Genomic DNA, 26642 nt, shown 5'->3' with positions numbered 1-26642 from the left:
GCAAATATAGGAGAATTTGACTTAACAAATATTTATTAAATATTAATAGTAGAAGATGAGTAAAAGATAACCCTACCTTGAAAAGTGTGCCCCTTTTAAAAAAGCAATGAGTTCAAAATCTGCCTTTATGAAGTACCAAACAAGGTACCAAATTTAACCGCAAAGAGGGAAAGTTTTGAATCATTTTTTTACTCAACACATTAAAAGTATTTTTTTCTGCTTTTCTTTAAACTGAAGTTCACATGATGTACAGTATTACGTAAGTTACAAGTATACAACATAATGACTCAATTTTTAAAAATTATATTTCATTTATTGTTATTATAAAATATTGGCTATATTCCCCATGTTTTACAGTATTATCCTTATAACATATTTTATACTTTATAGTTTGTACTTCCTAATTTCCTTCTCCTTTTTGCCCTCTTGATTTGTTCTCTTTATCTGTAAGTCTGCCTCTTTTTTTACAAATAGTTTTTAATTAAACAAGGCTAAAGGATAGCAAATATACTCCCTTCAGTTTGCGTTAATGCAAGAAGCTATTCAATATATTCTATTTGATTTATTGTAATAATTTCCAAAATATAACCACCCCTTTTCTAATGATCCAATTATTTTCTCTACGACTTCTCATGGAATAACAGGCTTTTTCCCTCTTAAGTCTAATAGGCACTGTGAATCTTATATGTGATTCTCTCCATCCATTGAAAAAGAAGCAAGGAAGAATGAATTCTCAATCCAGTTCTTTCAACTGTGAATACCATTAAAATATGTTAAGAGGATAGTTCTCATGTTAACTGCTCTTATTACAAAGCAAACAAACAAAAGTATCACAAAACACAAGAAAATTTGGGGAGGTGATGGATACCTTGATTGTGGTAATGGTATCACAGGTGTACGCTTATGTCCACATCCATCAAAATGTATACACTAAATATGTGCAATTATTTGTATATCAATTGTACCTCAATAAAGCTAAAACTATCATGGATACTTTCAGAGTGTTTTACTATAAGCCTCTTAGTATCCTACCTTTATTTTCACCTGCTTATTTTTATTATCCATTTAATGTATTATATGTTTTTATGTTAGTCACCTGAAATCAAGTACTTTGGTATGTCTAACTGCAAATTTTATGTTTTCAGGCACAAAATCAAACCAGCATCTTTCCATGACAAGTCAGAGAACAATAATCAAATATCTGAAGCAAGAAAAGTCCCAAAGTTATTTTATCTGCATTAAAATTTATCACTGTACATAATGTTAGAAGGGGTCTTAAAGTTTATACTAGTCTTACCACATCTCCTCCTTTTAATTACCCATAGTATGTTGTATTTACACCAGTTTGGCACTTAATTATATATTAACACCAAATATTTTATATCTTCAAAGATTTGTCTTCATAACCAAAGCATTCCTCTTTGAGAACCAAAAGTTTATTTTATGTTTGTCCAAAGAAGATATGGAAAAGGCCAACACACAAATGAAAAGATGTTCAATCAACATCATTAGTCACTGCTACTGCGGCTGCTAAGTCACTTCAGTCGTGTCCGACTCTGTGTGACCCCATAGACAACAGCCCACCAGGCTCCCCCGTCCCTGGGATTCTTCAGGCAAGAACACTAGAGTGGGTTGCCATTTCCTTCTCCAATGCATGAAAGTGAAAGTGAAGTCGCTCAGTCGTGTCTTGACTCTTAGCGACCCCATGGACTGCAGCCTACCAGGCTCCTCCATCCATGGGATTTTCCAGGCAAGAGTACTGGAGTGGGGTGCCATTTCTTTCTCCAATGCATGAAAGCAAAAAGTGAAAGTGACATTGCTCAGTCATGTCTGACTCTTAAGGACCCCATGGACTGTAGCCCACCAGGCTCCTCCGTCATTAGTCACTAGGGAAATACAAAATAAAACCAAAAGAGGTAGCCTTTCATATCCATGAGGATGGCTTATTATTTTTAAAAACTTTTTAATGAAAAATAACAACTATTGGAATTGATGGGGCGAAACTGGAATTGATGTGGTGAAAATGGAACCTCTGTGCATTCGGGCACTGTAGAAAACACTTAGCAGTTCCTCAAAGCTAAACAGAGAATTACCATATGACCCAGCAATTTCACTTCTTGGTATATACCCATGAGAACTAAAAACAGGTTCTTCAAGAAGTACATGTATACACATGGTCACAACAGCGCTATTCACAACAGCCAAAAAGTAAAAACAGCCTAAATGTCCATTAACAGATGAAAGGATAAATAAATGTGTTATATACACAACAGGATATTACTCACCCATAAAAAGGAATGAACTACTAAATGTTCAGTTCAGTTCAGTCACTCAGTCACGTCCAACTCTTTGCGACCCCATGAATCGCAGCACGCCAGGCCTCCCTCTCCATCACCAACTCCCGGAGTCCACCCAAACCCATGTCCATCGAGTCGGTGATGACATCCAGCCATTTCATCCTCTATCGTCCCCTTCTCCTCCTGCCCTCAATCTTTCCCAGCATCAGGGTCTTCTCAACTGAATCAGCTCTTCGCATCAGGTGGCCAAAGTACTGGAGTTTCAGCTTCAACACCAGTCCTTCCAAAGAACACCCAGGACTGATCTCCTTCAGGATGCACTGGTTGGATCTCCTTGCAGTTCAAGGGACTCTCAAGAGTCTTCTCCAACACCACAGTTCAAAAGCATCAATTCTCTGCCATTCAGCTTTCTTTATAGCCCAACTCTCACATCCATACATCAGATCAGATCAGATCAGTCGCTCAGTCGTGTCCGACTCTGCGACCCCATGAATCGCAGCACGCCAGGCCTCCCTGTCCATCACCAATTCCCGGAGTTAACTGAGACTCATGTCCATCGAGTCAGTGATGCCATCCAGCCATCTCATCCTCTGTCGTCCCCTTCTCCTCCTGCCCCCAATCCCTCCCAGCATCAGAGTCTTTTCCAATGAGTCAACTCTGGAGAGTGAAAAAGTTGGCTTAAAGCTCAACATTCAGAAAACAAAGATCATGGCATCCAGTCCCACCACTTCATGGGAAATAGATGGGGAAATATCCATGCATAACTACTGGAAAAACCATAGCCTTGACTAGAGGGAACTTTGTTGGCAAAGTAATATCTCTGCTTTTTAATACGCTGTCTAGGTTGGTCATAACTTTCCTTCCAAGGAGTAAGCGTCTTTTAATTTCATTGCTGCAATCACCATCTGCAGTGATTTTGGAGCCCAGAAAAATAAAGTCAGCCACTGTTTCCACTGTTTCCCCATCTATTTGCCATGAAATGATGGCACCAGATGCCATGATCTTAGTTTTCTGAATGTTGAGCTTTAAGCCAACTTTTTCACTCTCCTCTTTCACTTTCATCAAGAGGTTCTTTAGTTATTCTTCACTTTCTGCCATAAGGGTGGTGTCATCTGCATATCTGAGGTTACTGATATTTCTCCTGGCAATCTTGATTCCAGCTTGTGCTTCCTCCAGCCCAGCCTTTCTCATGATGTATTCTGCATAGAAGTTAAATAAGCAGGGTGACAATATACAGCCTTGACGTACTCCTTTTCCTATTTGGAACCAGTCTGTTGTTCCATGTCCAGTTCTAACCATTGCTTCCTGACCTGCATACAGGTTTCTCAAGAGGCAGGTCAGGTGGTCTGGTATGCCCATCTCTTTCAGAATTTTCCACAGTTGATTGTGATCCACACAGTCAAAGGCTTTGGCATAGTCAATAAAGCAGAAATAGATGTTTTTCTGGAACTCTCTTGCTTTTTCCATGATCCAGAGGATGTTGGCAATTTGATCCGTGGTTCCTCTGCCTTTTCTAAAACCAGCTTGAACATCAGGAAGTTCACGGTTCACAACTGCTGAAGCCTGGCTTGGAGAATTTTGAGCATTACTTTACTAGCGTGTGAGATGAGTGCAATTGTGCGGTAGCCTGAGCATTCTTTGGCACTGCCTTTCTTTAGGATTGGAATGAAAACTGACCTTTTCCAGTCCTGTGGCCACTGCTGAGTTTTCCAAATTTGCTGGCATACTGAGTGCAGCACTTTCACAGCATCATCTTTCAGGATTTGGAATAGCTCAACTGGAATTCCATCATCTCCACTAGCTTTGTTCATAGTGATGCTTTCTAAGGCCCACTTGACTTCACATTCCAGGATGTCTGGCTCTAGGTCAGTGATCACACCATCGTGATTATCTGGGTCGTGAAGCTCTTCTTTGTACCGTTCTTCTGTGTATTCTTGCCATCTCTTCTTAATATCTTCTGCTTCTGTTAGGTCCATACCATTTCTGTCCTTTATTGAACCCATTTTTGCATGAAATGCTCCCTTGGTATCTCTAATTTTCTTGAAGAGATCTCTAGTCTTTCGCATTCTCTTGTTTTCCTCTATTTCTTTGCATTGATAGCTGAGGAAGGCTTTCATATCTCTCCTTGCTATTCTTTGGAACTCTGCATTCAAATGGGTATATGTTTCCTTTTTTCCTTTGCTTTTCGCTTCCCTTCTTTTCACAGCTATTTGTAAGGCCTCCTCAGACAGCTAGTTTGCTTTTTTGCATTTCTTTTTCTTGGGGATGGTCTTGAAATGAGGAACCTCTAAAACATTACATTAGTGAAAAAAGTCAGATACATACATTTTACGATTCAATTTATATAAAATATTGAGAAGAGGTAAATCTACAGAGATGAACACAGACTGGTGGTTATCAGCAGCAGGGAAAAGGGGGAAGAGGTAGTAACTACTTAATGTGTAAAGGGTTTGCTTCTGGGGTAAGTAAAATGCTCTGGAACTTAGAAAGAAGTGGTAATTATGCAGCAAAATGAATATACTAAATGCCACTGAATTGCTCATTTTAAAAGTATTAATTCAATGTTATATGAATTTCACTTCAAATTTTTAAAAGTCCATTCTAACCATCTGGGATAGAAATATTTACTAGTTGCATTAGACTCTTTCCTATAGTCTTGTTTCCCTTTTTATAAAGAAAAGCACACTGAACATAATTAATATTTTCCCGCTGACTCAGGATCATCATTGTGAACAACAATGAATATATGAGTAAGTCACCCCTATTCTGTTTTAATTATCTCTGAGCCTCAGTTATCTTATCAGTGAAATGTCATATTTTGGTTCAATACAGGATATTTAAGTTTTAGAGCCACAGACACCTTTGAAAGTCTAATTAAGCTACAGATTACCTACCCTAGAAAAATGTATGTATGCACACATATACATAGCAAATTACATACAAACTGAAGAAGTTCACAGACCTACTGTAACTCATGCAAGCAATTCTCATGGGTTCAGCATTAAGATGGGGTAAGGACACCTATAGCATATTAAAAAGCAGAGACATTACTTTGCCAACAAAGGTCCGTCTAGTCAAGGCTATGATTTTTCCAGTAGTCATGTATGGATGTGAGAGTTGGACTGTGAAGAAAGCTGAGCACCAAAGAATTAATGCTTTTGAACTGTGGTGTTGGAGAAGACTCTTGAGAGTCCCTTGGACTGTAAGGAGATCCAAGCAGTCCATCCTAAAGATCAGTCCTAGGTGTTCATTGGAAGGACTGATGCTGAAGCTGAAACTCCAGTACTTTGGCCACCTCATGTGAAGAGTTGACCCACTGGAAAAGACTCTGATGCTGGGAGGGATTGGGGGCAGGAGGAGAAGGGGACGACAGAGGATGAGACGGCTGGATGGCATCACCGACTCGATGGACATGAGTCCGGGTAAACTCCGGGAGTTGGTGATGGAGAGGGAGGCCTGGCGTGCTGCAATTCATGGGTTCGCGAAGAGTCAGACACGACTGAGCAACGGAACTGACTGAAGGATACGTAGTTAGATTATCTCTATGATCCTTTCAGTTTTAAATTTCCCATTCTACTGTAGTCGAATACTGGAATAGCCTCAAGATTTCCACAGGTTCATGAAAATGTGATTTTTATACTTTGTGTAGTTTTATAGTTATCTTAGTTCACTGACAAGCTGTTTATTATGACTGCTAGTTGCTATCCAATACTTAAGAGAACTTAAACATAAAAATTCAGATTCTATTCAACAATTAGTACTATGTATCCTATGCTAGGCATCATAAGGGAGGAAGAGAAAATAACCACAGCACCACTAAAGTTAAGACAATTAAGTAATTACAAAAAAAGAAAGCACCTCATTAAGTACTAACCTGGGACAGTGAAAATGAGCCAAAAAGAATCTAGATAAGAACAAGGACAGGAGGAATTCCCTGGCGGTCTAGTGGTTAGGACACTGCTCTTCCACCGCAGGGCGCATGGGTTAAATCCGGGGTCAAGTAACTAAAATCCCACATGACGAATATCCCGGGGGGCCCGAGGGGACAAAGACAATAATAGTTTGGACCAGTTGGGGGCAATCTCAGGAAAGAACACTGGAATGGACAGGAAGAACAGATGAGATCAAAAGGGTACTAACAGGACATCATGAACATAGGCAGAGCAGGTATAATAAAATCTGTATGCTGGGCAGTAATGAGAAATAAGACCTCATAGGTATGGAGGGGCCAATCACAGATAAGGTTAAAATTAAACATAATAATTATTTGCAGCACCAACAAAATAAAGACAATCTATAGAACACAAAAAACTATCTGTGAGTCATATATCTGACAAGGGGTTAATATTCAAATATAACCTTTATATTTGAAAACTTTAAAAACTTTAAAGCTTTAAAAACTCATACAACTCAAGAGCAAAAAACCATACAATCCAAGTTAAAAATGGGCAGAGGATGCGAGTAGGTATTTTTCCAAAGAAAACATACAGAAGGCCAAGAGGTACATCAAAAGCTGCTCAATATCACTAATCATCAGGGAAATGGAAATCAAAACCACAGTGAGATATCACCTCACATCTGTTAAAATGGCTATTATCAAAAAGAAGAGAAGTGTTGGCAAAGATGTGGAGAAAAGGGAACCCTTCCATACTGTTAGCAGGAATATAAATTGAAGCAGCCACTATGAAAAACATTAGAGGGTCTAAAAAAAAAAAAACCTACCATATGATCCAACAATTCTACTTCTGAGTATTTATCTGAAGAAAATGAAAATTCTAAAAGATATATGCATCTCCATGCTCACTGCAACATTATTTACAACAACCAAGATAGAGAAACAACCTAAATGTCCATCACCAAATGAGTGGACAGAGAAAATCTGACATACACACATATACATAAATAAACACACAATGAAGTGCTATTTAGCCAAAAAAGAGAAGAGAATCTTGCCATCTGGGACAACACGGATGGACCTTCAGTGAAATAGACAGAGAAAGAACACCATGTGATCTCACTTATTTGTGGAATCTTGCGGGGGAGGGGTCAGGAACAAGGTCGAGATACAGAGAATAGATTGGCTGTTGCCAGAGGCAGGGACTGGGGGTGAACTAAACAGGTGAAGTGGATCAAAAGGTATAAACGTCTAGTTATAAAACAAATGTCACAGGGATGTAATGTATAGCCGCGTGGCTGTAATTAATAATATTGTATTGCACACTTGAAAGTTGCTAAGAGTAGAGATCATAGACGTTTTCATCACACACACACACAAAATCTGTAACTATGTATGGTGACGAATGTTAACCTGACTTATTATAGTGATCATTTTACAATATATACAGCTATCAAATCATGTTGTACACCAGAAACTCGTATGTCAATTATACGTCAATTTAAAAAAGGACACATTTGCAAAGATAACCTATGGTAAAGAAATCAAAAGGGCTTCTCTGATGGCTCAGTGGTAAACAATCCACCTGTCAATGCAGGAGATGCAGGTTCGATCCCTGCATCGGGAATATCCTCTGGAGAAGGAAATGGCAACCCACTCCAGTATTCTTGCCTGGGAAATCCCATGGACAGAGGAACCTGGCAGGCTATATTCCATGGGGTTGCAAAGAGTCGGACACAACTTAGCAACTCAACAACAGCAAAGAAGTCAAAACAGATGTGAGAACAGAAAGGGACAAATGGGAAGCTTCTGGAATGTTAGAAACTTTTATAGCTTAGTCTGAGTGGTTGATAAATTTGTAAAATTTAATTTGTGCACTTTACTGTCTGTATACTTTACCACAACTGAAAAAAAGAAAAAGACACATAAATAGTTGCCAAATAATACAGCAGTTCTATAGGTGTGAATAGGTAACAGAAGAGTGGTGTGCTGGGAGATCAATCTTACAGTAATATGGAAGAGGAACTGAAATGGGAGAGGAAAAGTCAGCCTTTTAAGTAACTCAGAATTAAGGTAATCATACTAGCAAACACTTAAAGAACACAATGTGCTAGGTACTGTTCTAAGAACTTTACATATAATAATGCTTCTAATCTTCTTAATAACCCTATGTGACAAGCCTATTATTATTATCCCCATTTTACCGATAAGGAAGCCAAGGCCCATGTTAAGTAACTGGCTGAAGATTTCTTAGCAATGAGCATATCCATGAAAAAAGAACTTTCTTTTCGTCAGACACATTACAAATATACCTATAAACAGACAACAAAACAAAAACCTAAAAATGGCAATCTCAACCTACCAACAAGAATAGGGACTAAAACAGTGCTTTACCAGGCAGGGAGGGAGCACATTCAGCAGCAACATCCCCTTTCCCCATCCTGTAACTTCAATGTCAGCACCATCCTCTCCCCAGTTTCAGTCAGCATTCCCACCTGGCTATAACCTCACTTAGCAAGGACACCTTCTGCCTAATCACCCTTACATGCCCTATTCCTAAAATAAGGCTTCACAAAATTAAAATACTTTTCAAGAATGCTAAAGATCTTTGAAAAAGAGAACATAAGGGTAAAACCATTTAAAAAGAAACTCCATGACTTCATGATCTATTGGATGAATGTAAGTGAGGAAAGAGATTAAAAGAAAAAAAAAATATCCCAGTTTCTAGTTACAAGACTTTAGAAAGGTTGTAAAAAGAAATAAAAATAGATGTCCATAAAAAACTTGCACACAAATTTTCAAAACAGCTTTACTTGCAATAGTCAAAAACTGGAAATGATGCAACTATCAACCAATAAGTGAATTAATGGTATATCACAACACAGGGATATTACTAAGGAACATAAAAAAGAACTGCTGATACACACAACATGGATAAATAGCACAGACATTATGCCAAGAGAAAGAAGCCAAGCACAAAAACACATACTGTGTGATTCCATTTCTACGTAACTCTAGAAAAGACAAATCTAATTCACAATAACAGAAATCACATCAGTGGCTGTCTAAGAATAAGAGTAGAATGAGACTGTTCAGGAATTTTTAGATGAAATAAAAATGTTCTATATTTCACTAGGTTGATGGTTACAGTCACTGATCTGTACGTTAAAAATGTGAATTTTACTGCCAAGTAAATTGTTGTTTGTTTAGTCACTAAGTTGTGCCCTTGGTAAAGTTAACTTTTTAAAAAAATGTTTTGCAAGAAGAGATGAAAAAGATGAGTTCTTTTTAGATATGTTGAACCCGATGTGCCTATAGATAACCAAGAAGTACAAAACTTCTTAGGCAGTTGGATACACAGGATGGGGTTGGGAGAGGCACTGGAAAGAACAGGCAGAAAAAGATGACCAGAGAGAGAAAGAAAAATATCAAGTGCCAAGAGACATCTACAGTTAAGGGAAGTCAGAAAGAACCAGTAAAACAAATTCTTAAGAAGGAGATAATCTAAAAATAAGCCCTTTTCTTCCAACCAAGGTAAGAAGACAGTTTTACAGATCAGAGTTACTTGTTTCCTTTAATCTTTTCTAAGGTTTTCTTATAAAAATTCCTATTCCTGACTCAGCTTTCAACTTGAATTTTCTGTTCTCAACAGCTAGACTCCCTCTTATTCTATTACCAACACCCCTATGACTAGCAATTCACATACCTAAAAAGAAATGCTCACTAACAGTAATAGAAAGGCATATCACATACACTAGCATTTCATGTACAAAGAACTGATGAAAGATTCTCACACTCAAAAAATTACAGAAAATGAGGTGGATGAACCTAGAGCCTTCTATACAGAGTGAAGTAAGTCAGAAAGAGAAAAACAAAAATCATATATTAATACATACAGACAGCAAGGAGATCAATCCAGTCAATCCCAAAGGAAATTAATCCTGAATATTCACTGAAAGGACTGAAGCAAAAGCTCCAAAATTTTGGCTACCTGGTGCAAAGAGCTGATTCATTGAAAAAGACCCTGATGCAGGGAAAGATTAAGGACAGGAGAAGAGGCGGCAGACAGTTTGAGCGAACTGCGGGAGATAGTGAAGGACAGGGAGGCCTGGCATCCTGCAGTCCACGGGGTTGCAGAGTCAGCCACGACTGAGAGACTAAACAACAACAGTGGAATGCAGAAAGATGGTACTGATGAACCTATGTGCAGGGCAGCAGTGGAGATGAAGACAGACAGAACAAGCTTATGGGCATGGTGGGGGGCAGTGAGTGGTAAGGAGAGAGTGGGACAGATGGAGAGCAGCATGAACACATACACACTAACCTATGTGGGAATTTGCTGGATGACTCAGGGAACTCAAACCAGGGCTCTGTGACAATCTAGAGGGGTGAGATGGGGTGGGAGGGAGGCTTAAAAGCGAGGGGACATATGTATACCTATAGCTGATCCATGTTGATGTACAGCAGAAACCAACACAATACTGTAATTATCCTTCAATTAAAAATTAAAAAATTAAAAAATCTAAAAGAATGAAAAAAATTAGAGAAAAGGTTCAGTAGAGTGATACAGGCAGAAACCCAGAGAGAAGGCAGTAAAAAACAAAATAAATAAATAAGACTCAGCAGATATTAATCTGTGAAACTTTAAAACGCAGTGAAATTAGTCTATACTTGTAACATTTCCCAAAAATCTTAGACAAAAAATGTTATTTACAAGAATACCACTGCTAGTTCATTTAAGTCTAATTAACAATATTAAGTCGAATCAACAATATTTGATTGATTATCCAATCAGTTTTTTTCCCTCCCTCTACCCTACTGCCAAATAGTTTTTACCCAACCAAATAAGAGTACAACCCAGGCTTTACAGACACTCCTGGCTCCAGCACTTTAGCCAGTAAGTTATTTAACTTCAAGAGCATCAGTTACCCCCTACAAAATGCAACTTGCTATTCACCTTTCAGGGATGTTATGAAAAACTTAAATAAAACATGTATTAATATATATGTGTGTGTGTGTGTGTGTGTATATACACATACATATAAAGTAGTACCTGAATCAATAAACAGTGGGTCTTCTTACTATTAAAATTCTAATCATAAATGTCACATAATTCATTTTTGAAATGACTAAATAAGCTGTAAATCAACATATATTTATCATAGCTGAAATATTTCAGTTCTCCTTTTCAGGACATACTGCACTTTTTTACCTTCTCTGTGAAATCTCTTTAGGCCATATAACTTGTTTTGGCCAATAAATGATAAGCCAAAATGATATGACCCTCTTCTAGAAAGACACTTTAAGAACCAGTGAGTTATTAGCAACAGTCTCCTTCCCATGGCAAGAAATCATGGAACCATGTGATGTAATCTCCATTAATCTGAGATCCTACATAGTAAGAACAACAGAATGCCCCACCAGCCCACACTATATACACATCATGTCAAGCAAAAAACATTTGTCCTGTTAAGTCTCTGAAATGTTTGAACTGTTACCACTACATAACCTGGTCTCTCCTGACTGATACACAACCAAAGCCAAAATCACTATCTTTCCCTTTTTTTGAAAAATTAGAGTCATTCTTAACATATCCTTTCCCCTACCTCTAGTGAACTGATCTCCATCAATATTTCTACCTTCAGTTCAGTTCAGTCGCTCAGTTGTGTCCAACTCTTTGAAACCCCATGAATTGCAGCACGCCAGGCCTCCCTGTCCATCACCAACTCCCGGAGTTCACTCAGACTCATGTGCATCGAGTCGGTGATGCCATCCAGCCATCTCATTCTCTGTCGTCCCCTTCTCCTCCTGCCCCCAATCCCTCCCAGCATCAGGGTCTTTTCCTATGAGTCAACTCTTCCCATGAGGTGGCCAAAGTATTGGAGTTTCAGCTTCAGCATCAGTCCTTCCAATGAACACCTAGGACTGGTCTCCTTAAGGATGGACTGGTTGGATCTCCTTGCAGTCCAAGGAACTCACAAGAGTCTTCTCCAACCAATACCACAGTTCAAAAGCATCAATTCTTCAGCGCTCAGCTTTGGAGCCTGGAAGGCTGCAGTCCATGGGGTCACTGAGGGTTGGACACGACTGAGAGACTTCACTTTCACTTTTCACTTTCATGCACTGGAGAAGGAAATGGCATCCCACTTCAGTGTTCTTGCCTGGAGAATCCTAGGGACGGGGGAGCCTGGTAGGCTGCCGTCTATGGGGTCGCACAGAGTCGGACACAACTGAAGTGACTTAGCAGCAGCAACAGCAGCTTTCTTCACAGTTCATCTCTCATATCCATACATGACTACTGGAAAAACCACAGCCTTGACTAGAGGGAACTTTGTTGGCAAAGAAATGTCTCTGCTTTTTAATATGCTATCTAGGTTGATTATAACTTTCCTTCCAAAGAATAAGTGTCGTTTAATTTCATTGCTGCAATCACCATCTGCAGTGATTCTGGAGCCCAGAAAAATAAAGTCAGCCACTGTTTCCCCATCTATTTGCCATGAAGTGATGGCACCAGATGCCATGATCTTAGTTTTCTGAATGTTGAGCTTTAAGCCAACTTCTTCCCTCTCCTCTTTCACTTTCATCAAGAGGTTCTTTAGTTATTCTTCACTTTCTGCCATAAGGGTGGTGTCATCTGCATATCTGAAGTTATTGATATTTCTCCCGGCAATCTTGATTCCAGCTTGTGCTTCTTCCAGCCCAGCCTTTCTCATGACGTACTCTGCATAGAAGTTAAATAAGCAGGGTGACAATATACAGCCTTGACGTACTCCTTTTCCTATTTGGAACCAGTCTGTTGTTCCATGTCCAGTTCTAACCGTTGCTTCCTGACCTGCATACAGGTTTCTCAAGAGGCAGGTCAGGTGGTCTGGTATGCCCATCTCTTTCAGAATTTTCCACAGTTGATTGTGATCCACACAGTCAAAGGCTTTGGCATAGTCAATAAAGCAGAAATAGATGTTTTTCTGGAACTCTCTTGCTTTTTCCATGATCTAGAGGATGTCAGCAATTCTATCCCTGGTTCCTCTGCCTTTTCTAAAACCAGCTTGAACATCTGGAAGGTCACGGTTCACGTATTGCTGAAGCCTGGCTTGCAGAATTTTAAGCATTACTTTACTAGCGTGTGAGATGAGTGCAATTGTGCGGTAGTCTGAGCATTCTTTGGCACTGCCTTTCTTTGGGATTGGAATGAAAACTGACCTTTTCCAGTCCTGTGGCCACTGCTGAGTTTTCCAAATTTGCTGGCATACTGAGTGCAGCACTTTCACAGCATCATCTTTCAGGATTTGAAATAGCTCCACTGGAATTCCATTACCTCCACTAGCTTTGTTCGTAGTGATGCTTTCTAAGGCCCACTTGACTTCACATTCCAGGATGTCTGGCTCTAGGTCAGTGATCACACCATCGAGATTATCTGGGTCATGAAGATCTTTTTTGTACAGTTCTTCTGTGTATTCTTGCCACCTCTTATTAATATCTTCTGCTTCTGTTAGGTCCATACCATTTCTGTCCTTTATCAAGCCCATTTTTGCATGAAATGTTCCCTTGGTATCTCTAATTTTCTTGAAGAGATCTCTAGTCTTTCCCATTCTGTTGTTTTCCTCTATTTCTTTGCATTGATCACTGAGGAAGGCTTTCTTATCTCTCCTTGCTATTCTTTGGAACTCTGCATTCAAATGGGAATATCTTTCCTTTTCTCCTTTGTTTTTCGCTTCCCTTCTTTTCACAGCTATTTGTAATCTCTCTCAAATCCATCATATGAGTGCTACTCCTTATTTATAGGCTTCTGTAATGACCTTCTAACCAACCTCTCTATGTATAATTTTTGCCCATCTATTCTCTGCAATAATTCCAGAGTAATCTTTTCAAAACATAAATCTGATCATACCATACCCTTGCTTTTATATGGTTTTCATATCAAATAGGAGCACAGCAAAAAAGGGCCTTCAAGAAATAACTGTAAGAGGCACTTGCCTGGTGGTCCAGTGACTAAGACTCTACACTCCCAATGCAGGGGGCCCTGGGTTTGATCCCTGGTCAAGGAACTAGATTCCAGATGTCACAACTAAAAGATTCTGCATGCCGCAACTAAGACCCAGTGCAGACAAGTATTTTTCTAAATTAATTTAAAAAAACAACACGGATTAATTTTTTTTAAAAAAAGGAAAAAAGAAATAACTGTGAGAGATGCTGCAAATGTTCCATATGTTGTTGTGCATGGGAGTTACAGTAGTATATAAATTTGCAAAAATTCAACAAGCTTACACTTAATATTTATGCATTTTGCTGCACTAATTATAACTCAATTAAATAGTTTAAAAGATACATGGCCCCAAAGTAGTTTTTCAGCTTCATTTTACTGAATTTCCCTTCCAAACAACATAGCCTACAGCCACAAACTATAAGTAATTACACTCTTATTAGACACTGATCTTTCATGTTCTACTTTTCTTCAAGATTCATACAATATTTCACTCCCATAAGGGGTCACTCCACCTAAACATTCCTTGACTTTCCTTCACTTGTACAATAACAGCTCTTTGTAACTTTTCACTACGCCAGTGAGTCTCAATAAGAGGTGATTTTACTCCCCAGGGGGCATTTGACAATGTCTGGAAACATTTTTAATTGTCACAACTGGGGAGAGGGAGTGCTTCTGGTATCTAAAGGTAAAGGCCAGGGATACTGCAAATGGTCTTCTACAACACAGACCCCCACAACAATGAATTATCCTACCTAAAATGTCAATACTGCCATGATTGAGAAATTTCGCACTGCGTTTTTATATGATATAATTTGTCTCCAAGTCTGTTTCCCTGCTAAACTGAAAAAACAGGAGAGATTAAATCGTACTCATTTCAGTATCTCAGCTTAGTACCTAGCAAATAGCATTTAAAAATGTATAATGAGAGATGTCATCACTGAACCTATTTTGATAATCACAGTGCCTGGAATGTAGCACTCAAAAGATACATAACAAGTACATGTGTTATTACAGAATCTTATTTTGATACTAAAGCTATATAGTATACTAGCTACACTGGTGGTGATTTAGTCACTAAGTCATGTCCGACTCTTGTGACCCCATGGACTGCAGCCCGCCAGGCTCCTTTGTCCACGGGATTCTCCAAGCAAGAATACTGGAGTGGGTTGCCATTTCCTTCTCCAGGGGATCTTCCCGACCCAGGAATTGAAGCCAGGTCTCCTGCATTGCAGACAGATGCTTTACCAACTGAGCTATGAAGAAAGCCCACTGGTAGTCTTTAAATTTAAATTCCATCAATTACCATTCTGATTGGATGCATTCATAGTAAAAATCAACAGATTATAAACTATAATCTATGTATTTCAAGTAGTTAAATTGAAATTGATATCTATATTAAGCTTAGACCAAATAAGAGTAAACCAAATAGCTTAATGACTATGTTTGAAAAGGATTAAAAGAATAAAACTTTAAAAAAAAATGTTTTAATCACATATCACAATGCCACCTGAATAAGATAAAGCAGAATAATAGAAAACTAAAATTTGGGATACCATTTCACTTAATATTAATCCAATATAATTTATATTAAAAAAAAACCATAATGGCAGTATACCTTAATGTATTGTCAAAAACAATTAGTTTTTGTATTACTTAATAAACATTTTGTATCTCAACAACAGAACCATTTTATTGGTGATGACTGGATTTATCACCTCTAAGATAACCATAAAATACATTTTAGATGTTTGCTTACTGTATCTATTTCACTATTCCTCCCCTAATATACTCCTTGCCATCTCCTGGAAGGTTGAACGAAAATGTGTATTTACAAGGCTTTTAAATTAACCAGATGCCTTATTAAATTTAGTTGTTTAGAGTAGACAGACTGTAAAATGTTAGTAGCCTAAGTATTCAATTGAAGGAAAATTTTTGAGAGAATGATTTATTATTAAAATATCTGCATTCCAAATCTGATAAATAAAAATGAAAAGTTCTTAATTTGATTACTATCTAAAGTTTTCAAAACATTTAACTGCCAACGTGGGTCCATTCTGGTTGATTGAAAAAAAAAAAATGCAAAAAAAAAAAAAAATCACATTCCGTCCTTCTTAAAGACACAAAACCCAATTCCCTTCTGATACTGAAACTATTTTTGCCAACAAAGGTCCGTCTAGTCAAAGCTATGGTCTTTCCAGTAGTCATGTATGGATGTGAGAGTTGGACTATAAAGAAAGCGTCAAAGAATTGATGCTTTTGGACTCTCGTGTTGGAGAAGACTCTTGAGAATCCCTTGGACTGCAAGGAGATCCAACCAGTCCATCCCGAAGGAAATCAGAAGGACTAATGCTGAGGCTGAAACTCCAATACTCTGGACCCCTGATGCGAAGAACTGACTCACTGGAAAAGACCCTGGTGCTGGGAAAGATTAAAGGCGGGAGGAGAAGAGGATGACAGAGGATGAGATGGTTGGATGGCATCACCGACTCAATGGAAATGAGTTTGGGTAAACGGGAGTTGGTGATGGACAGGGAGGCCTGGTGTGCTGCAGTCCATGGGGTCGCAAAGAGCTGGACACCACTGAGCGACTGAAATGAACTGAAACTATTAATACTAAATGCAAAAGCAAAACAAAAAATAAATTTAAAAACCCACCACCCTTATCATTGATTTGATGATTAAATAATAAACAATATCTATTTCTTATGTATTCAACCAAAGAAAAACTCATTTGGTAACAATCCATTATTTAGGGATTTAGTAAAACTTCTTTTACTACAGGAACAAACTCTTTTGTAAAGCTTATTCTTCTAAGAATCAGATACATTAGTCAGATATATCAGATATATTAGATACTTATCAAAGTACCTAATATACATTACAAAACAAAATTCATGTATCACTATTGTTGTTTTCCCCTAAAACCATGCTATTTTTGAACACAGTGATTTCTCCAGTTGACATTTGCATGCATATCCACAATGAGCTCAAAGTATCACATAAACAAATATCCATATTCTATACTTTCTACAGTTAGCATTCAAGTTTTTCTACTACAGAGCATTTCTTTCCTAAGTAGAAATTTTTCACATCTTTTCCTTCTTAAAATCCTTTTAGCCTTAAGTTTTATGGCATTACTTCACAGAACTGAACTTTCATACATAATACACAAAACGATTTTGTCAGTATCTAAATTAAAGATAAAAGGATCTTTTCATTACTCTGTGTTTAAATTATTTGTGCTTTTCCAGGTAATGGAAAAATTACCATCACTAACAATCACATAAAGTAAAGAATGTGAAAGTGAGCACACTACACTGCACCCCAGGACTCAGAACCCTTGAATTTTAAGAAACAACTAACTGAAACAGTGTACTCCTACGAAGTGATGGTCTCTATAAAACATCACAGTCATCACCTATCATTTACATAGCAAGAGTTAACTTAAAGTCTACATATTAAATATTATAATATATACCATACAGAGTTTTTCGTGCAACGTTGAAGACTCAAGTTTCCTTATCAAGTACAATTACACATTAATAAGTTATTAAAACAATCAAGGATTACGGATGCTTTTGGCAAAGAGACAAAGCTTTTCCAATTTTGAGTGACACTAAATTCCCAAGTGTAAAAAAGGAAAAAAACCTTGACCTTGTTTAATAATGCTGTTCATCAACTTTTTTCTGAAACTTTTCTCAGTTTTCATGGGAATAAATTGGAAGAAATCAGTCCAAAATACAAACTATAGAGACTTGTAACTACTATCATTAAGTCAATTAAAAACATCAAAACATAAGGGTATCTTTAGACAATGCACAGAAGTACACTGAAATTTTTCAAATATACTCAATACATTTAGTAATAATAATAAACTTTATTGAATTACATGTTACAACTAATAGTTTAAATCTACATATGCCTCAAAAATATATTTTATTATGCTCCAAATAAAGTTTTTTTTTTTTTAATAAATTCTGCAATTCGTGAGAAACTGCCCTCACGTAAGATGTGACATTAGATATGTGATAATATATACCCCAAAATAAAAACCTCAGAAGTTATCATCATACCCCAAACTGCTGGCATCCTGCCCAGGACTTACTAGACAAAGTCTTCAGTACCCTACAAGATTTAAGACCTAGGAAAGGTAAATATGTGCAACATAACTAACAAATAGATGAGAGACTAGAATCAGGAGAGACTGAAAGGAGAGTTGTTGAAAGAAAAAGAAAAAATAAGCATATTCAGATATGAGGGTTCAAAAAGAAATTTCAAAACAATTTAACTGTGTACCCAGAACTCATAAAAATAAAGCCAAAAGAAGTTTCCCATTACAACGCTCACCTTTACTTACACATCACACTCTGACATTTCCTCATTATTTTTCATTAAAAAAACCTGGTGGTGTGATCCACTAAATTGAATTGACAAGTCACTAATGGGTCACAACCTAAAATTTGAGAAGAACTGGTTTAGAGGAACTGACAACCATGGGAAGGTCCCTGCTTTCCTCTGAATATCTAGTTTGAGAAAACTATTTAAGTGGAAAAAATGAAAAGACAGAATTCCTCCACGGCAGGGACCAAGTCTTATTGGCACATGATCATCACTTAACATTTGCTGAATTAATATACTGTGGAATATAACATGTTCAAGGTGGGACATACCTACAAAACATACCTAGAAAAAGCCTTAGGAGAACATGACTACTTTGAATTCCTTCAAAGCCAGGGACACTGAAAAGAGTTCCAGGAAGTAGAAGTATGAGACTTAGAAGTCTCCTTGGACTGCAAGAAGATCAAACCAGTCAATCCTAAAGAAAATCAACCCTCAATATTCATTGGAAGGACTGCTGATGACGCTGAAACTCCAAAACTCTGGCCACCTGATTCGAAGAGCCAACTCATTGTAAAAGACCCTGATGCAGGGGGAAACAAGGCAAAAGGAGAAGCGGGTGGCAGAGGATGAGATGGTTAGATATTAATAGCATCACTGACTCAATGGACATGAATTTGAGCAAACTCCGGGAGATGGTGGAGGACAGAGGAGCCTGGCGGGCTACAGTCCATGGGGCTGCAAAAAGTTGGACACAAACTCAGTGACTGAACACCAACAACAACTAAAGGGAAAGGAAATTTTGTCTTCAAGACAGGTTTACATCCAGCAAAGGAAAAAGAAAATCTCTTACAGAACCACATAGTAGTTCATTATAGGTACAAAAAGTTTGCAAGCTACCCTTGGTTAGAAAGTGTAACCTTTTCTGGGACTTCTGTGACAGTCCAGTGGCTAAGACTCTGAGCTCCCAATGGAGGGCACTGGGGTTTGATCCCTGGTCAGGAAACTAAATTCCACATGCCGCAACTAAAGATCCCCCATGCAGCAATGAAGATTGAAGATCCCACATGGTAAGTAGGACTCAGTCAGCCAAATAAATAAATATTATTTTAAAAAAGAAATTCTAACCATTTCTTTCAAAAATATTTTATATGCATATATATATACATACACATACACAGAGAAAGAGAGGTCCAAATGTATAAATCTAACTTCAAATAAAAATTATGGAATATAATTCATTCTTAAAAATTAAGACTCCCTATCTTCATTTGTAAACATTTATTAAGTGGCCAGTATGTGAAAGCCAACATCTTACTGAGTGCTTACTACATATCAAGCAATATGTTAAGTACTTAACAAGTATTATCCCATTTAAACCTAACAACCTTATAAAATAGACATTATTTTCATTTTATAGACCAGGAAAAAGTGTTCAGTCACTCAAGACGACTCTTTGCAACCAGGGACTGTAGCCTGCCATGCTCCTCTGTCCATGGAATTCTCCAGGCAAGAATACTAGAGTGGGTTGCCATTCCCTTCTCCAGGGGATCTTCTCAACCCAGGGATTGAACCCAGGTCTCCTGCATTGCAGGCGTATTCTTTACCATCTGAGCCACTAGGGAAGTTTGTTAGTCACTCAGCTGTGTCCGACTCTTTGAGACCCCATGGACTGTAGCCCACCAGGCCTCTCTGTCTATGTGATTTTCCAGGCAAGAATACTGGAGTGGGTTGCCATTTCCTTCTCTGAGCCACCAGGGAAAGTGAGGCTTAAAAAGTGACATAAAGAAGTCACACAGCTAATAAATGGTGAAATTAAGATACATTAAACGCTTGGAAGGAAAGTTGTGACCAACTTAGACAGCATATTGAAAAGCAGAGACATTACTTTGCCAACAAAGGTCCGTCTAGTCAAGGCTATGGTTTTTCCAGTGGTCATGTATGGATGTGAGAGTTGGACTGTGAAGAAAGCTGAGTGCTGAAGAATTGATGCTTTTGAACTGTGGTGTTGGAGAAGACTCTTGAGAGTCCCTTGGTCTGCAAGGAGATCCAACCAGTCCATTCTGAAGATCAGCCCTGGGATTTCTTTGGAAGGAATGATGCTAAAGCTGAAACTCCAGTACTTTGGCCACCTCATGCGAAGAGTTGACTCATTGGAAAAGACTCTGATGCTGGGAGGGATTGGGGGCAGGAGGAGAAGGGGACGACAGAGAATGAGATGGTTGGATGGCATCACTGACTCGATGGACGTGAGTCTGAGTGAACTCCGGGAGTTGGTGATGGACAGGGAGGCCTGGAGTGCTGCGATTCATGGGGTCGCAAAGAGTCAGACACAACTGAGCAACAGAACTGAACTGAAGCGCCAGTTTATTATTGGTGACTACAGATCCAAATATTGTGCTCCATACCATTATCTGTTGATGCTTTTCTCAGAGGAGAAGGCAATGGCGACCCACTCCAGTACTCTTGCCTGGAAAATCCCATGGATGGAGGAGCCTGGTAGGCTGCAGTCCATGGGGTCGCAAAGAGTCAGACACGACTGAGCGACTTCACTTTCATTTTTCAATTTCATGCATTGGAGAAGGAAATGGCAACCCGCTCCAGTGTTCTTGCTTGGAGAATCCTAGGGACAGGGGAGCCTGGTGGGCTGCCGTCTATGGGGTTGCACAGAGTCAGACATGACTGAAGCTACTTAGCAGCAGCAGCGGCAGCTTTTCTCAGAAACTGAACTTTGCATGTGTGCTCCTTAAATGAAGTAATTCATTTATTTCTGAATCTGCACAACACTATCATATTGAATAACTTTATCAAAAGGAAAAATCATCCCCTTCTTAACTTTAAAGATAAGTTGCTGCTAATTCGCTTCAGTCGTGTCCAACTCTGTACGACCCCATAGACGGCAGCCCATCAGGCTCCGCCGTCCCTGGGATTCTCCAGGCAAGAACACTGGAGTGGGTTGCCATTTCCTTCTCCAATCCATGAAAGTGAAAAGTGAAAGTGAAGTCGCTCAGTCGTGTCCGACTCTTAGCGACCCCATGGACTGCAGCCTACCAGGCTCCTCCATCTATGGGATTTTCCAGGCAAGAGTACTGGAGTGGGTCGCCATTGCCTTCTCCAAAGATAAGTTAGGGTACATTAAATGTAGTTATGTTTACATAACAATTCCAGTGTCATTGATATTTTTAACAGGCTATATATTTATTATATAAAGTATTTAGTAACCTGTACTTTCATTAACTCTATTTACATGCCAAGTACTTTATATTGTGAAAAGCCTTTCCACCTTTTATGGGCCACTCAATTCTGTCACTAGGTAAGAGGATGCAGCCTTAAACTCTATTTCAGAACAAAAAGTCTTCTAGCACAAACAAGAGACTGATATAGAAATAATTGTTACCAAATGTTGACAGAACATCCCAATTGAAACTGTTTCTAGTCCCTCCATACAATTTTTAAATTCATGTGGATTTTTTAAGAAGGTATGAGACACTTTAATGATACTAAATATTAATTTTTATCATTAAAAATTAAAAATTTTAATCCAATATAATGGATTTGTGTTTTTTACACTTACATTTATTTATTTTTTAGTTCTACCAGTTTATTGCTACCAACCCATCTCCCTCCACCCTCATGCATGCATGCTCAGTCATCTAACCCCATGGGCTGCAGCCCGCCAGGCTCCTCTGTCCATGGACTTTTCCAGGCAAGAATACTGGAGTGGGTTGCCATTTCTTTCTCCTACACTCACATTTTAAAATTTGAAACCCTGAACAATAAAAAAAATAATCCAGCCATGAACAAGTACAGAAACCTAAAGGTGGATGAACATACATTGGCACTCTGATACAACAATCTCACTTTTATTTTTGACTACAGAATTGAAACTTTAGAAGAGACTCATTCATATATAATCCGGAACTGAACAGCAGCCCTTAACTAATACATATAAAAAAGCTCCTAATTTCTAAAAAGTTAATAGTATGAGTGCAATTGTTACAACAGACTACTGATAACCAAAAAGATATACACAGGAGAGAGAAAATGCTTTTAATATTTGAAGTGGTCAAAGAAAAACAGAATTTATTTCCAGGTAATCTGAATAACAGATCAATCTCAAATGTAAATTCAATGCCAAGAATTGGCCCTCTAGATAACTTCTGGATTTACTAAGTATTCATATCCACTGCGTGCATGCTAAGTCATTTCAGTCGTGTCAGACTCTCTGTGACCCTATGGACCGTCACCCACCAGACTCCTCTGTCCACGGAATTCTCCCGGCAAAAATACTAGAATGGGATGCTGTGCCCTCCTCCAGCTCCATATTTACAAGTACTAGCAAATTCTTAAATTATACTTTTTATGGTTAAGAGTATTTGGTTCTTCTAGTATTTTGCAAATAGTTTCTTTCATACTAGTGGGATGGCATCATAACATGGGATCAAGTATCATGCCTATACTTTGATATGCAGAAAGCATGGTGTATACTAACATGGTCAATTAACTGCATATCTACTGTTCTCCCAATATATATATTACAGAAAATAGAGTAACTACTTTCTATTTAGTTCACTCATACTTTTGGTCCTGTATATTGTTATGTTTCTTTAAAACCTTTCAGAGTTTAAATGTTTGAGAAAATATCCTTTAATTTGGAAGGATACTTAGTTACTGTCAAGATAATTCTATATAAAACCTTTTAAAACTAAATTGATTCTAACAAATTCTTCCATCTATAAAGCATGAGAATTATAACAAAATTAGCAAATCAGATACAAGAATGCCAAAAATTAAGTCATTAAAAGGGAATTCAGAGAGTCAGTTGTGAAAGAACAGGAAGTGATGTCCACTGCCATTTTGTAGATGAACTATTTAGAAACACAAGAGGTACCATACTAATCTGCAATCAACCAACTCAGACTAACAGTTCTCAGTATTCTCTTTCTGACAGCAGCATCAGAACTCAGCTGCCATAACCCTCAGTTTTTCCCCCAATAATGAATTTACCTAATTGGTCATGAACATAATTTTACCACTTTTAGCAGAATTCCTACCAACTACTGACAAGGGTCTCTTTATAATTTTTCTAAAGAGTACTTCTTAGTTCCAGCATTCTGATGTATAGCAAGTAGTTTACCTATATCCTGTCTACATCCTTAAGTTTTATAGCCCTTATTGACAAATCCCCTCTCTCTACATCTTTTAAAGACAAAACAGACACTCTTTAATAAGCAGTATGCTGGGGTTTACACATGCTAATATATATGAATTAATTATCAACAACAAGCCATAATACAGAGAATTAAACTTTACGTCACAGTTTGCCATACAGGGAAAAACTGCCCACCACAACATGCAGCATTGTGCCATGAAATAAAGATTCAAATGAGAAGTGCTGTTTAAATTTAAATGAATTCAGATAAAAAATCAGGAGAATAAAGAAAGCAAGTAGATTTGCCAAGTAAAAATAATAAAAACTGACTTAACATACCATTAACGTGTCCTCCTATATTAAAATCATGAAATAAGACAGAAACTAAATTAATGCTTAACACTACTACTGCCTCTAACATCTTTAAATCCTTGTCTTAAAATGGGTTTCAAAATGCAACAAACACCAAAAGAGCTCTGATGAACAATGTAAAATGTAGATGGCAGGGAAGTATTTAAAAACAAGTCAGCCACTAAGTAAAGCTTAAACAATAAATACAACTTGCTAGTAAAATGTCAAGACATGATTTCTGTATTTAGTCATCTTCATCACTCTGTGTTAACAGTTATTTAATTATATGAATATTCAAGTATGGAACGTTTTGAACTCACTCCATCAGTAAAGAGAAAGTATCAACTATAGACTTCAAGACTACTCTTTGGTCACAAGAAGAACTTGGCAACATACTTCTAGAATGTAATTTTTTTTAAATTTATTTCTATTCTACTAAACAAAACCAATAAGTACTACCGCAAACCAGATAAGATGATTTGTCTTAAACAAATATGACATGAAGCAAAAGTGGAAAATGACTTTTTGACTACAGAATATTCTATTACAGCATAATCAGGCAAATTAACGTTTATTTTTCCCTTACACTAAGAAACAAAGCATTTGCAATAGAAAGGTGTGTGGCCTAATCATTTTGGGAAAATTCCATTTCGATGTATACAAAATAGTATTAACCCTAAAAATTCACAGCTCAAGAAGAAGCAATGTCCATCAGACATCCTGTCTGTACAGAATAATCTTGAATAATTCTTCAAGTAAAAGTCATAGGAAGAGGGAAAAAAAAGTGGGAAATCAGAGAAAACAAAATTATTTTACTTGAATCTTAACGAAAACCCAATATGCTCACACAAAGTCAATCTAGTGTTCAAATGAGAGAGCAAGAGAGACCATCAAAACTGTTCCTAACATGGCAGGGTCCCTCTTGAGTGGCCATATCCCCGCAATAACAACAGGAACAGATATACTTCCCACGGACAGATCTCAAGAGGAAGAGTATTAAACCGGTACTGTTATCGATTTAAAACCAAAGGAAAAGGGGTAACCTTTCTAAGGGAATCGCCATTACTTCCCTCTCCCGCTCCCCCTCCCTTCAGTGTATACACGGGCCTGTGTATGAAGAAACTGCCTTGGACTTCTGCAGCACTGCAGCAGACTAAAGGATGGGGAAGGGTAGGGGGAAAGAAACGCTTCCATCACCCTTACAGAAGTGGGGTACAGACTTCCTGGGGAGCGGGAGGAATCTACCCAGTAGACTACCCAGAGCAGTCTCCCTTCTCAAGAATACACAGACACTACAAAGGAGAAGAGGGAGGAGCAGAGGGATCAGAAGGGAAGGGGACCTCGCGCCTTTAAGTCGGGGTGCACATCAACCCTGTCTCCCTAGGAGGGCCACACCTTCCTCGAGACATCCCCTTCCACCACCCCTTCCGGTGACCCTCAGGAAAGAGGAATGCAATTGCTCTTGCCCCTCAAAACAGGAGGGCGCCTAGCTCACCAGCTTCCTCACCCCACCCACAGAATCACAGACCCTCCTTGTCTCCCTCCCCCACCCCACCCCCACATCCCAGCTTCCGCGCAGCGGCCAGAGTGGGCCGAATTTCCCCGCCCCCTCCATGTCTCCCTTTCCCAAAGCAGAGGTGCCCTTACCCTTTCGCCGACAGGTCTGGGGCGGAGTAGGCAGGCGCAGCCCCCTGCAGCGCCGAGGGAGCCGCTATGCTGGAGGGCGAGGAGTGAGGAGGAGGGGGCCTGGCGACAGACCGCCGCCCCCCCCCCCGGAGCCCCAGCAAGCCGCCCAGCCCAAGCTCTGCGACAAGGGGCGGGGGGGGGGGGGGGGGGCGAGGGGACGACCGGGGTCGAGGAGGCGCCCTCAGCGCTTGGGCTCAGCTAAGATGGCGCGGGGAAGTGCCGGGAGCCGCCGCCGCCGCCGCCGCCGCCTCGGGGGAACCGGCCCGGGCCTCGGCCGCCTCCTGTCCTCACACAGCCGAGGCCCTCTCGGTCCCCCGCCGCGGCCCCTCGGCGGGCGGGCCCACGCACAGCCCTCCGCCACCACCACCACCCCTGGGAAGGGGGCGCTCACAAAGGGAAGAGAGGCCCCGGGCCGGCCGGCCGGCGGCGGGGCGGGGTCCCCAGGGGCCGGAGGCCTCAGAGGTTGCGGGTGCCTCGCGCTCTCGGCCCGCGAAGGGCGCAGGCAAGCGGGACCCCTTCTCTCTCCTTAGGCAGGCGGAGGTACCGACTCACTCTCTTTGCCACCCTCCCTCTCTCTCTCCGAGCCCTGAAGCCACAGAGCCCGGCCGCTGCCCAGATTCCCCCCCTTCCCCGACACCACTCCCCTCCTCCCGACAGTCATCCCAGTCTCCGATCTCGCGAGATTTCCCGCCTGACAGGCTCGACCCTGCGCGAGACAAGACTGCGTACGCGTGCACGCCCTCACGGGAACGCGCGAGTGCTAACACTGGGCGGAGTCTCACGAGTGTCCCGGAGTTTACAGTCTCTGTCCAGCCCCGGCTCGCTCAGCTGGCGGAGCTCTTCTGCCACGCGGGCGTCAGGTGCATTTATTTCACCCTGAAACCTAAGAAAGAAGAGCTTATCTGCTCTCCTCCGCCTCTGCTTTTCCCATTCCCAAAG

At 39.6% G+C, this 26642-nt stretch overlaps 1 protein-coding gene and 1 non-coding gene across 2 annotated transcripts in view; both read right to left on the bottom strand.

Moving 5' to 3' along the window:
* The window catches only part of TAOK1 (TAO kinase 1), a 110229-nt gene extending 83858 nt beyond the window's left edge, over positions 1-26371 (bottom strand). The window contains exon 1 of the mRNA XM_005220110.5: positions 25665-26371. The gene's annotated coding sequence lies outside the window, so the exon portion shown is untranslated. The remainder of the gene's footprint in view (positions 1-25664) is intronic.
* Positions 25953-26021, bottom strand: MIR4523 (microRNA mir-4523). The gene has a single exon (NR_129531.1). It is a non-coding gene; the product is annotated as a microRNA mir-4523 (primary transcript).
* Positions 26372-26642: the final 271 nt, after the last annotated feature.

The sequence above is a fragment of the Bos taurus genome, chromosome 19 (genome assembly GCF_002263795.3).
Source record: "Bos taurus isolate L1 Dominette 01449 registration number 42190680 breed Hereford chromosome 19, ARS-UCD2.0, whole genome shotgun sequence".
NCBI classification, from domain to species: domain Eukaryota; kingdom Metazoa; phylum Chordata; class Mammalia; order Artiodactyla; family Bovidae; genus Bos; species Bos taurus.
Note: the sequence above shows the minus strand (reverse complement) of the source record. Positions and strands in the feature narration are given on the sequence as shown.